Source organism: Drosophila mojavensis, unplaced genomic scaffold, assembly GCF_018153725.1.
Source record: "Drosophila mojavensis isolate 15081-1352.22 unplaced genomic scaffold, ASM1815372v1 contig_74, whole genome shotgun sequence".
Lineage (NCBI taxonomy): Eukaryota > Metazoa > Arthropoda > Insecta > Diptera > Drosophilidae > Drosophila > Drosophila mojavensis.
This window is the reverse complement of record NW_025318899.1, coordinates 23,146,945-23,160,873: the sequence shown is the minus strand read 5'-3', so window position 1 is coordinate 23,160,873 and position 13,929 is coordinate 23,146,945. Positions and strand designations below refer to the sequence as shown.

The 13,929-nt window shown below is 37.4% G+C and overlaps 2 long non-coding RNA genes across 5 annotated transcripts; both read left to right on the top strand.

Moving 5' to 3' along the window:
* The first annotated feature begins 3,307 nt into the window (after positions 1 to 3,307).
* LOC122757558 lies at positions 3,308 to 11,400 on the top strand. Of its 3 annotated transcripts, XR_006357631.1 has the most exons (4): positions 3,308 to 6,194; positions 6,894 to 8,234; positions 9,559 to 9,991; positions 10,733 to 11,400. It is a non-coding gene; the product is annotated as an uncharacterized LOC122757558 (long non-coding RNA). The 3 variants fall into 3 exon arrangements; XR_006357630.1 differs by having other exon boundaries at positions 3,845 to 6,194; positions 9,559 to 11,400; XR_006357629.1 differs by lacking the exons at positions 9,559 to 9,991; positions 10,733 to 11,400 and adding an exon at positions 8,365 to 8,499 and having other exon boundaries at positions 3,906 to 6,194.
* A 65-nt stretch (positions 11,401 to 11,465) lies between these two features.
* LOC26528093 lies at positions 11,466 to 12,161 on the top strand. 2 transcript variants are annotated; one of them, XR_006357628.1, is made up of 3 exons: positions 11,466 to 11,649; positions 11,706 to 12,066; positions 12,147 to 12,161. It is a non-coding gene; the product is annotated as an uncharacterized LOC26528093 (long non-coding RNA). The 2 variants fall into 2 exon arrangements; XR_004364296.2 differs by lacking the exon at positions 12,147 to 12,161 and having other exon boundaries at positions 11,706 to 12,108.
* The last annotated feature ends 1,768 nt before the right edge of the window (positions 12,162 to 13,929 follow it).

Genomic DNA, 13,929 nt, shown 5'->3' with positions numbered 1-13,929 from the left:
TGTATAGTCGTTTGTAGGTTTGCCACCTTTGGGAAAAGTAATTGGCAGAGCAGGCGAAAGATTTGGCAGCAGAGCGCACTAAATCACCTCAGTGAGGCGCATAGAAACAACATGACAACAAAATGAACACTTCAACGAAACAACGAAGCAAACAAGAAATAAAGCAAAAGTAGAGACAAAAATAAAAAATACATATATATGAATAGAGTACATATCCATGTATACATATAAATTAATATATATATATATAATAAAAACAGAAAATACAAAGGAGAAAAAAATTATATATATATATATTATAAAAATGACAGCGAAACAAACGAAAACATTATTCATTTAAACGTCTATAAAAACTGCGGAAAAATATGTTAGAAATAAGTGTATGTGTGTGTATAAAAAATAAAATAAAAATTATTCACACATATGCAGCGGGCTGACAAGAGACTTGTTGCTGCTGCTGTTGTTGTTGGCATTTTTTTTGCTTAAATAAAAATCAGCTTGGAAAACAAACTGATTATAAGTTATGGCTGTGCCAGCTGACTGACAACTGGTTAAGATTCATACATTTATGATTTATGATAGTGTGTGTGTGTGTGTGCCTGTCCGTGTGACACACATACACATGCACACAGCCAGAAGATATGTATTCATATATTATAAGCCAATTCACATAATAGCACATAGCCTATAACTTAGCGCATTAGAAATCCCCAAATTGGTGACAACATTCTTGCCGACTCGACCAATCATCAAGTATGTATTATATATTAATATATATATGTATACCCTCAACCGGAAGAATGTGCGTTTTGATATGAAGCATGCGAGCCATAGGTGCCCAAGTCTTTAGGTTCATAAAGAGAATAAGCTATGGACGAGAGCAAAGTTCATTCTGGAACTCTGCCTAGTTTGTGGATAATCCAATATATGCCTCAAATATATGTAGTTCAATTGATTATATTGAGTACCTAGTCTTTGAAAACAGTTCTAAATGAGTCGCTCTCAATCTGTTGCTATGCAAGCAATGCGGGCAGTGATAAAGCTTATATTAGTCAACTCTGCTTGGCATCGATGTTCACACATAATACATACGTACATCATACATCAATTTATATTGCATGTGCTTTTTATGGCATCTAAAATAGTTTCACTATATTGTTACACTATATACTGTGTATATAGATGTTTGCAAGTGTATTAAATCTTCGGTTTGCTTGAAAATATCTTATCTTTTTCATTTTACTGTACAGCAACCACGCTTAATCAACAACAACAAATATATACACATGTATTTAAGAGAAAAAAAGACGACAAGAAAAAACTTGTAGACATCAATCATACAGAAATTAGTCATTTGGATTCGCTTGTCTTTGGTGGCGTGTTCAAGGCATTCTTCTTGGCATCTTTGTGCTTGCCGTGTACTCAACTTTGGCAAACTTATGTGGCAGCCCCCGCACACACACACACACGCACACATGGGCATTTGTGCTTGACATCTATGGCTTTATAATGTATATTTAATAGGCCACTTTTACAAGCAAGCGACAAATAAGACGTCGAAATCATGAAAGTCAAGTTCAAATCGCTCAGCCTTCCTCAAGCAGCAAAATGTGAGTTTTCTATGTAATCAATTTCATAATAATTTGTTAACATGGATTATTATTTGGGTAGAACTATGTCGAAAAAAAAAAAAAACAGCTCTGCATTTACTTATATTTTTTATTATTTCTTCTTAACGATATTTTTATAGGACATGTCGTGTGGTCAAGAACTTTAGAATTCGAGCATTTCTCAAATGAAAGCGCTTATTTTTATTAGAAAATAGGAAAAGTCAAAGAAAATTGCTTGCAGCTGTTACTTTCCGTTCGCATATATTTATGACACTTATAATGCCTGGCACGAAATATATATGTATCTAACATAGTATAAATGTGTATAGTAGATATGTATATAAATATTCAGTATATATGTGGATATATTGAAATCAAATCATGTGCAGCTGCTGCTGCTGCTGCTGCTGCTGCTGATAAGCAATGACTAACTAAAAATTGCTCACTTCGTTTGGCTTAGCTTAAATGGTAATCAAAGTGATTTATGGGCTGGAGGTCAATGCTGTGGCGTTCATAAATGTTTTCAAATTCTCTGCCGTATTTTATTTAAGAATTTGCATGACAAAAACTTGATTTATATGAGACAAGGCTGCCAGAGTGGAAAATGCATAAAAAATATATATGTATATATACATATATTCACAAAAATACATTCGCCGAATGTGGCTGCCAAAAATTATAGAACGCAGTCATGAATTCCAACCAGCTCTCCGTTATTGATAGCTCACCTAATGATTGTCTCACTTGGCTGCAGGGGATCAACGGCTGCATATCTACTCGCTTGGCCGGCCACATGCCAACTCACATTGTTTGGCATTTGTCGCATTTTTCGCATTTTCTTGCTAATTAATATGGCTAAATCCATTTAGCTGCCTTTCTCTGGCCAGCTGGGCACACTCTCGTTCAGGCCTTTCCCTAAGCTGATTAGCGGCTGCACATCGAGGCGCAACATCAGCGCGCCTGCCCTGCCAATGCCCTGACAATGTTATCATAGCAGTCAGTATATAAATACCATGAGCACGGCTCTTAAAATAGAACGGCAGCACAGTTGAAAATTGTATTTAATTGCGGTCAGGCGACACAGATTAATGAACCGATTCAACCGAGAAGTCGTCCACAGAGAATTCATGTCAAGTGACCTAATGGCTACTGCCACAGATCTACAATAACTGTAAAATGCATATTATGAGTTTTTTTTGGAAATGTTCAACTTAAAAAAAAAAAGTAATAATAATAAATAAAATAAATAGAAACTAATTGGTGTTTAAATAAAAAATATTTACAAATTAAATAATTCAAAAAGTAAATTCATTAAAATGATGTCATCTACCTTATATTACACATGGCAGGTATATATAAGATATGTTTGCTACTTTTAAGATATATTATATATATATAAGTCTGGTATACCATTTATACCACTTATTGAATAATAGCTCAATTTTATTTATTTAATAAAATAATGTGTACATTTTTATTTTTATTTATTTATTTATTTATTTTTTATGGCATTCTTTAAGTGAATTCCTTAAAATCCTGACATTTATGAATAACTTATGTTATAAAACCTCATATCCGACATATATTTTATAATTATAACTCATTTATGATTATATTATTTTATATAAGTCTTGTATATAATACATTTTTAAAAATAATATGCACTATGTTTTATAAGGCCTATATGCATATTTGACATATACATATAGTTGATTTGTTGATTAATTGGTATCAATAGTCCAACTAGTGCTTTGGAGCGTTAAGAGCTAATAAAACATTTGATGTCATCTGAGAGAATAGGCGTAGCTCAGCTACAGTTGAATTTCAATTTATACGAAACACATCCACCAAAAAAAGCAACAAATGCGCATATCATCCCATCCCAATAGCACTGAAATTAACATTTGACCTTCCCACATTCGCCGATTCAGACTAAAGAGAGCAAAGCAAACCGCACTCTGCTTCTCCGAAATTATCGCACACTTTCCTAACATTATTCACATTTACTCAAAACACTAAACCACATCAGTTTTCACTACACACTCATTTGTAACATAATTACTCAAATTAACTAACATTATGTCAATGTTGGAATACCTGTGCTTAATAATGTGCTAAATAATCAAGTATATAATATAACAATTTTTTAAAAATTGTTTACAAAATAAAAGGAAAAGACAAGATGATTTTAAAAGATTTGTTACTCATCCATTCTATCAACTTAATCTTTTTTTTATAAATATTAATCAGGTTACCTTTAAGATGTACAGCATTACCTTAATCCATTATTCTAAAGAACTTTGAAAGTTAAATGACTTCTAAATATTAAAGAGAAGAGTATTTTTATAATATTATTTTTTATCTCTAATCATTTCCACTATATCTTCATCTATTGACATTGATATACAACAGTTGCCTTAAACATCTCCTTCTGCAATATGATTAATAATTTAAGTGAGTTATTATCTACGTAAGCATCTAATTATCTGTGTGAATTGGACGCACTTACAGGTAACAAGCGGTTTGCATTTGCTTATGTGCCCAGGTACCGCTAGCTGGAAGTGATAGATGATAGATAGCGCGCTGAGGGCACGGGCACCGTTATTTGCACATTACTTTACGGTTTCAGCTACACCCAAAACACATTGAGGCCCAAATAAACATGTCGAGCGTCATAAAAACAGAACGACACGGACATGGACATGGACATGGACATGGATACGCAAAAATGGTCATTGAAATGGGAGCGGCAGAGGGAACTGGAGCGGGAGTGGGAGCGGCAGAAGGGAATGGGAAAGGGAATGGGAACGGGAACGGGAACCGGGAACGGGAATGTGAGCTAGAGCTGGACCTTACCAATTGCTGGCGAATACGAAGAACTATTTGCAACTATTCATTTTCGCGCATGTTTCATAGTTTTAGTGCGCCTGCATGTTTAAGTTGTTTTAGTTGTTTGCTTGTTTGTTTGTGCTCGTGTTTGTGTTTATGTTTGCCTTCAAGTGTGGCTGTTGTTGCTGTTGACGTCGTCGTCAACATAATGCGAGCATTACCGATCCATTGTTGTGTATGTCTGCCCCGTCAGTCCACCTTCTGCTGGCTCTGCTCGCAGTTCGCGCAATTTTCAAATCAATTTTGTTTACTTTTTATGCACAAACAACAGCAAAAGCAACAGCAACAGCCACAGCAACTGCGACACACGCACTGCCACTTTTCTCCCCACTTTTCTGGCCATATCTGCGCGCCGGCTGTCCGTGTGTTTAACAACATTTTTATGGTTTGGCACACACCCTAAGCCAAATGGCAACAAAAAAGTCGTCAGTGTTTGAAAAGTGCATCGGTAGGCGAGAGAAAGACGGGCAGACGAGCAGCCGGAGAGACGGACAGACTGGCTAACTGTCTGACAGACATGTACATGCAACTGCAGCAGCAGCAGCAGCTCTGTAACTGTAAATTATACATTTCATAAATTTCGCTACATATTTCGTGATAATCGCATGTAATTGCGTTTTATCTGCACCTTTCATCCGGACATGTGAGCAAACAAATGCGCTTAATGCAAAGCGCCCTTAAACAGCAGCAGCAACCCCTTTCAAGCCCGAAATGCAAAAAACTGACCACAGTAACTAGCGCTCAGTAACCAGTTAGCAGTTCCATTTGCCAGACCGAAAGGCAGGCGGGCAGGCGGGCAAGCGGGGCTCGTTTTTGTTGTTTTCGTTTTGGGCTCAAGCGCGCTTCAATGGGCTTTGGCCATGTCCAGCGATTTGCGGGCAGCGATAGCCAACTATACGAACAATTTCTTAATATTTTACAATAATACGATATTTGGGTTACAACAAAAGCCAACACACACACGCAACTTGGCAACTTGGCAGCTTTGCAACCCCTCGCAGCGCTGCCTCGTCTTTGTAAGTTGCATTAAAATGTGGCGACGGACAGCTTATGTATTTTGCATTGAGTGTGTGAGTGTGTGCGTTGCTGTGTGTATGTGGACGTTGTTGTGATAACAACTCACGCGATTATCAATTTGACACCCAAACATTGTGTTGTTCGTTGGCCGCTGGTCGCCGAGTTGCCTGAGTGAATGACTGCGAATATATTCGCAACTGGATGGCTGATCACGACATCGGGCCAACAACCACATAAAAACAAAAAAAAAACAAAAATAACACCAGCAACAACACAACAGAAAAGCTGTCGGCGTGTTGACTACCGCAGAATATCAGCAGCAGCAGCAGCAGCAACAGCAACGGCAGTGGCAACAACAACAACAACAACAATAAAAGTAGTGACAGCGGGGATTAGGCAAATTTTGTGCAGTCAGTTCGTAGAGTCGACCCTTCTGGCATGCCAACAGCCCGAGCTAATATAGCAGTTATACAGTAACCAACAATTTTAAAGGCTTAAAGGGTCACTCATTCAGCTACAATGTTTGGAAAAACGCCTAAGCCTTGCAGTCGAGTGTAGCAGGCTGCGTAATGCTCGTTAACAGTGCAATAAAACGTTGAAAGACTTTAACTATCCCATAGGCGGTAATTATGCTGTATGCTCATAGCCAAAACTGCATGGAGTTCAGAGTGATATATAGTGAGTGTAGCATATTATATTATATTCCGATTTCCAGTAACTTTTCCAACATAATCGCATCAGGAAAATAATGTTCCAAATATAAAGTCTCTAAGTTCTCATACGAACAGACGTGGGGCAAAACGGACGCTGTACTTCATAGCCATGACTGAATATAAAAATAACATTTTATTATTATTTATCAGCATTCATTTTGCACACTTTTTATTTGAGCTCTCTAGAGCACAAAGCTTAAATTGCTGAAAATATTTTATTCTTTGATTTAAGCTATTAATTTTATGATATCATTTCGTCATTTCAATTTGCTCTACATAGATGTATATACATATATAATGTTCGCACATTTTTCCAATTATTATACAAAATTTATGTGCCCATTTGCTTTGCTTAATTATTATTATTATTTTTTTTTTAATATACATACATATGATATATGTATATATGCATATATTGATAACTTAATTGCACTACTAATTTCAACTGATGAATGCGGAAGAACTGAACATATTTCGAAAAAATATATAATCTTTGGCATGAATATATATGTACTCTACTGTGAAACATTAAAAAATTTTTTTTTAAATATATATGTATATATTTACATTCTCCTTATAACACAATTCAATTTCAATTGGAATTACATTTAAACTACTTCAATTCCAATTCATTTATTTTCTTTTCCGAATACTGCTTGGGCAGCACACACATCATCGACAGCATTTACTTATCTGCATAATTTGTTGAAGAGATTTGTTAAGAGCATTTTCAACGCTTCGAAAAGAAAATGTACCAAGCGACAGCTACACCAGCAGCAACAACAACAACAACGAGAGCTGGCTTAATTATGCTGTCACAGAGGCCAGAAGATAAAGAAAAACAACAACAACAACGAACCGTCTTTCGTCTCTCAGCAAGAGGCGAGATATGAGGCCGAAGTTTACAAGTAGTACAAAATTCGAATATATATTTCAGCGCTTAATTCCGTATGACACGATATGCTGACGGAGGGGCGAGTAATCTATTAAATGGAGCAATCTTCGAGTGGCATTCAAATGCATTTTTCAACAACTACATCAACTTGTGGGCAACACTGCCCAGGTGCCCCACACACACACACACACACAGACTTTGCTCCTCCTGCTCTGGCAGCTTTAGTGTTGAGTAATGAATGAAATGCAAAATATTTGAAAAATAATTTATAGGCGTTGCTCGGCCGCTGGCTATGAATGTCAATTCGAATTAAAATCATTTATTTAACTCACATATGTATGTGTGTGTGTGTGTGTGTGAATGTGGAGCACTCGGTGCTCAGCTGGAAATTCGCTTTCGAATAATTGAAAATTGAGAGGCTGGCAATAAAGGATTAAGCCTGGACAAGCAATTTGCGCAGGCGCTTTCAACTGACGTCATTTATTGTGTTAGGAAAAATAAATTTAAAAATGCATAAAGGGCCGCAAAAAATAAAACAAAAGGCAGCCATGCTGTGGCCAACCGCAGCGTTATTATTTAAATGTGCATTACGCACACACACACACATGCACTCACATGCACTTACACATTCAGACACATTAAATTAACACACAGATGCCTGTCGTTAAAAAAATCGACAGTTGGCTGGCGGTATTCCCAGTGCCAGTCGTAGGACCTCTCTCTCTCTCTCTCTCTCTCTCTCTCTTTCTCCGTCCCGCATACGACATGTTGTCATCGTCATCAACCCTTTTCCTGGTGTCCTGGCTGCGGCGGCGTCATAATTAATAAGAGAAATCCCTTTTCAATTTGACGGAGTGCATTTGTCATTGCATTTAATTTGCGGAGTACGCGGCCAAAGACGAGAAACAGAGGATGTCCGGAAGTTGTCGTTGTCCTCGAGTGCGGTTGGTCCCCGGCCGGGTCGCGGCTGCATCAGCCAGCGTCTGGTGTCAAGTAGGGGCTGTCCTCTCCTGTAACCGTTTTGCCGTTCACACGAAACATATTTAAATGCATAGCGCTTCAGTAGTCAGCGAAATTAACAGTCGCGCCATAGAAGGATAGATGGAGAATGTAAGTAAGACAGAGACAGCGATAGCGACAGCGACAGAGAGACGAGAGAGCGATACAGCAGCAGGCAAAAGAGTTAAGAATGGCTTTAATTGATTTTAATGTTTTTTTCTTTTCCTTCTTTTTTATAAAGTTATGGCTATTCCCAGGAATGGTTAAAACAGTTGCCTGCAGAGAAATAAACAAAAATATGTACATATGTTGTATGCGTATTATATATAACTGTTTTTTTCCAATGATACCAAATGGTGTTTTAGTATATATATATATATATATATATATATATATATATATATATAAATAATGATTTTGTGAATGGCTTAATGCATATTATATTAAAAGAATATATTAAAAATTGATTATTTCTGTAACTTGTTAAACGATCAATTTACCGCAGCTACATTAAACAAAAAACTAAATTGTATTATTAATTTTAAAAAATCACGCTGATTTATTTTAGGGTATAAAAAAATAAATAAAAATAAATTAAATATGAAAATGTGATTTATAATATTTAAAAAGAAAAAATTAAATATTTTTATTTAAAACTTTCATATCATTTTTGCACTTTTCCACATCATAAACTTGCAATTAAAATGCCAATCGCTGAATGAGATTGCAGCGGAAGATTGCGAAAAAATATAATAAATTAAAACTGAAATGGTATTCAAAAGAGTAAATTGATATTTCGTTCTTTTTTTATAATTAATTAAGATTTACCTATATAATCAGCACTCAAAGTGTAAACAATACAAAAAGATAACTGAAATATATTTGGGCCGAAAACATTCTTAATTTATTTCAAAGTACAGCATATGTGAAAATAGTCAAAGCTTAAGATTTGCTGGCATTGTGGCCCACTCACGTGTTAATTGCTTTCTTCAGCCCCTCGAGGCTGTTCTCGAGTGCATGTAGAACCTGAAGGGAATGATTATATTATTGATAACTATTCTGTTATCTTAATGAAGTTCGAAGCGTTGATTTTCAAGCATTGTTTTCTCACTCGCAACCGAAATGTTTCCCTTGTTTAGTTTCAAAGCTCCCTTCGAATATATTTCCGACCATTTTCATTTGTGTACTTACCTTTAAATGTGTTTAAATATTATTTAATAAATATATATATTTATTTATCTGCAAATAAATATAATTTAAAATAAATACATATACATATATATATATTATATATTTAACGTTTACCGATAAAAAGAGAACAGTTTTATATTACATTAATAATGAATTAATCATTAATTACTTAATGCATGCCATATCCAAGATAAAGCGAACTCATTTCGTAGATAACACAAGCTCATTTAATCTCTTTGCATAGCTAACAAAACTATGAGGGTCGCCGGCCTTGGTTCTGTTTAATGTTGCATTAGCCCAAGGGCCGTTGCAATTAGTAAGTATGCCTCATTTTGATTTCGGGCAGGCACTCGCCATGTCTTTCCCGCCCACACCGAGAGCTGTTCGAAGCCTTTTGACGAAAGCGGATGATGCTGATGCCGATGCTGATGTCGATGCTGTTGTCGATGTCCAGTTTTATTGACGCGTCTCCCTGGACCATATTGTTTGTATTTTAAATTGGCAGCGCGCTTAGCACATCCGCCGGCGCGCAACGAGCCGATAGAGCGATGCGCAGATGGGGATGCGGACGAGGATGCGATTGTCGATCCAGTGTGAGTTGCACGAAACGCGCTTGCGGACCAATAATTGATTGCCTTACCGTTAGGCAGCTGCTCAAAATGCGCAAGTGGCAGCAGGTGAGCGAGCCAATCTCCCAAACCCGACCGCCAGCCACTTTGCACAGATGAGATTTTCAATTTGACTAGGGCCGCCCGAATGTTTGCGTATTAAATTTGCATGGAAATCTGTCTATATTGACCGAGAATGGCCAATGCAAATGTTTGCCGGGCCAAATGAATGGCCGAGAATGAAGAGACAGCAGCAATTGCTGCTGCTGTTGATGTTGCTGTTGGTCAGTCAACGGACAGGGGGCAATGCACCCGGCGATGGCGTCGACGTCGGCGTTGCTGCTGCGATTTGCCTCTTTGGGCATTTTTAATACGCGTTTCCATTTGCGCTTGCCAAATGTTATCATTGCAACGACAGCGGCTTGCGCCACAGCAACAGCAACTGCAACAGCAACAACAACATCTACAGCAACAGCAGCAAGCCCAACGCCAAGCGCTGAGCGCACAGTCCCATGTCCCAGTCCCAGCCCAGTCCCAGTTCCAATCCCAGCGCCAGTGCCAGTCCCAGCCGCAGTCCAATGCCCCCATTGGTCCACAGCGATTGTTTTTATCGATGGGCCTACGCTATCAGCTGGGTACAGTTGCGCCCAATGCCCATGACTGTGAATGTAGTCGGAGTCAGACTCGTGTCCGTAATTGTGACTGTGGCAGCGACTGTGACTGTGCTCTGCACTTAGACTGAATGCAAAAACAAACATTTTACTTGAGTAACATTTGTTGTACGCTCAACTCTTCTCTTTTTTCTCGCAGCACAAATAGTCGGACAGTTGATAAAATGCCCGAGCAGCCTGCTGGATGGACGTGTCTGGTTAGATGGGGACACATATGCCCAGTGGCCAGTGCCAGTGCTCACTGGACTATGGACAGTGCAGTGCCATCATGTCATCAAGCATCAGACTGTGCACAAACAGTTTCAAATTAATTATTTGCTAGTGTTAATGCAAATGAAGTCATTAAGACGCACAGACTGGCCGGGCAGAAGGCAAATTTGGCCAATTGATGGCTCGCTGATTGAGTCAGCCTTGGCCTAAGCTGAAATCAATGACATTCGCTGTGACATTCAAACTATGCTTATTACATTTGTTTTTCACCATAACTAAGCATGCCGAACAATTAAGTTCCGTTTATACCTACAAAATTAGAGAGTGTTCATTTAGATTCCAGTTACACCCGCACACTGCACTTACACTTTTCACAGCTCTCTATACTTGTTAAGTTAATACGGTTTTGACCAGGCACGTCAGGCCAACAAACATTGATAGAGCTAAATTCCAAATTGATTAACAATGTTAATATCACGCTTGCGTAACGAGCTGATAAACTATTGCTCGACTGAACTGAAGAGCTGGACACGTGAGACACGGCGCCTGGAGAGCTTGGGGCGTGGCATAATTGGGCTTCTTGCTAAGCTGCCCATGCGTGATGCAAGTGCCTCAATGGCTCATCAAGTATAAGTATATTTATATCTCGCATCTATTCGCAGAACTCCCAGCCAGAGTTTGTGTGGCTCTTCGCAAGTGCTCCGGCTGATTTGTGACACCTACGAGACTTAAGTGTATCGAGACGAATATATTGACAGTTATGCCCCATACCAACTGGATGCTGGGGAAGCTTTTCAGAGGCAACGATTGACCAAGTATAGATAGGTCCCACTGCCTATGCGTAATGTGAGTGCTGCATGTGATCCATGAGAGATGATTTCTATTTATAACTCCGTTCGCAGAACCCTCAGCTGGAATATGTGACGTGGACCTATTTACGTCCAGGGGCATAAAGTCGCGTTATGTAAATTGAGAATGTTGTTTGATAAGCACAAGCAGCCAAATATGAAATTGTCTCTGTTTTGATGTTAATTCACATATGATAAGACTGCATTTCCTCACCATTCGGGCAGACAAGCATGAGACTAAATCTATAAGCAGGCATGATGCACACCTATTTTTGGATGGTTACGCTTCCAACTGCCTCATCCTAGAGGGTATTGGAAGACATCTGCGATTCCATGAAATACAAATACCTATATATATATATATATATATAGATGTAAAAAATCTCATAACTCATCAGTCTGATTTTACAAGTTGGTAAATTGAATAAATATTTTTCTGTTTGACTTTAAAAATCAATGAAATCATTTCATCATTCAATTTACTACTCTTTCTAGCTAATTTTGGTTTAATATATGATTTATATGAAGTAAAAGTGGAAGGAAGATTCCAAATCTCAGACGAGAGTATACAATGTTCGGCTTGCCAAAACTTTTTTTTTTTCTTTTTTGCTGAAGCTAATTTGCGTTATCATAGAACGTGTCTAATGATCTTTGGACTTGTTGCAGCTGAATGCCATTAGAGACAATAGAAATTGCCCGGAGGTTGCACTTACTTCCTAGTTGACCCCAGAATTTGAACCCCACCACGTGCTTATCAATATCGCTTCTCATTGTTCGTGACACATTTGCCAATTGCGAGCAACACTCGCGCATTAGCGCGACATTTATTAATTTTTATTTCTATTTATTTAAATTGATGACTTAATGACAGCTAAAGTGAATTCTTTGTTGTCACAATTGTAATAATCATTAAGCGAAGCCAGCAGTGAGAAACAACGCACTAATCACAAACCAGAATGCAGCCCACATTCTGATAAGAGCGTTCGCTGGCCGAGCCAATAACAACAATAACAACAACAATAATAACAATAGCTATAATTGAATGACGCAAACTTATTCATTGGTCAAAATGAAAACACCAGACAAGAGCTCTAAGCCCTAACGAAAAAATCCTAAATGAAAACTGAAATGAAAACCCAATGAAACAAAACAAAACAAAACAAACAAGCGAACAATAAATCAACAATGAAATTTGTTTTCGGTAAATGCATCAAATGCAATTGGCTTAATTTTGCGTTATATTCGATATCATATTTTGTGGCAACAGCGACCAATGCCAATACACACATACCCAAACTCACACACACATGCACACAGTAATTTATTTGTGAATGGGTTATTTATGCCAAAAAGCTAACACTGCACAACATGATTGCGTCGTCTAGAAATCTGCTGAGAAAAACTGCAACTAAATATTATGTAACAAAAAATGTTTGTATCTTATAATATTGTATGTTAATAATATTTAATTTAATATTCGTATGCTAAAAATAAAAATAATTCATTGTTTAATATAACAAAAAAAAAAAAAAAAATTTGTAAAAAAGTCCAAGTCATTTTTCTCAAAAAATAATCAGATCGGCAAGTTTTTATAAGTTATTATAGATTGGTGAAAATATTTTGCAGCTTATTTCAATATAAATACACACAAAAGAGTCTCAAAACGATTGAGTTTTAGGCCAAATAAAGTTAAGCACAAAATATTATAAAACAAAGCAATAAAATGGTAAAAGTAAATAAATAAATTTTAACTGAAATGGGACAAATTTTATTTAAATAAATAATACAAATCTTGCAGACTTAACTTTAAATTCATAAATTTCAAAAATCGATCAAATATAAAAATCGATAAGAATAAAAAGATATTTTGACAGAGCTTTATATTTCTATCAGATTCTTAGTGAACCTTCTAACATTGCGAGCTCTGTCCATAAATTGACGCTGAGCAGTGTAATTCTCATTTCTAAATTTAACATTAAAACCGCACAATTTCGCGATGAGCAATTAAATATTGTGTATTCGCGTTTTGAGTGTGAATCGAGGTGGTGTTGGGGCTAACCATACGCAAAACCAAATCAATTTGATGACCAAAACCAACAGTCCACAGCTCGGAGCCCACAGCTCAGAGGGCACAGCTGGCAGAGTCCATGCAAATGCAGCAGCATAAATCAAGCAGAGCTCAGCAGCCCTGCTGCTGATTACCCCTCCCGCCCAGCCACACCGAAAAGAGTTAACCCCCAAAAACAAAAACAACAAGAGCTCAGGGCACGTTGGCGTT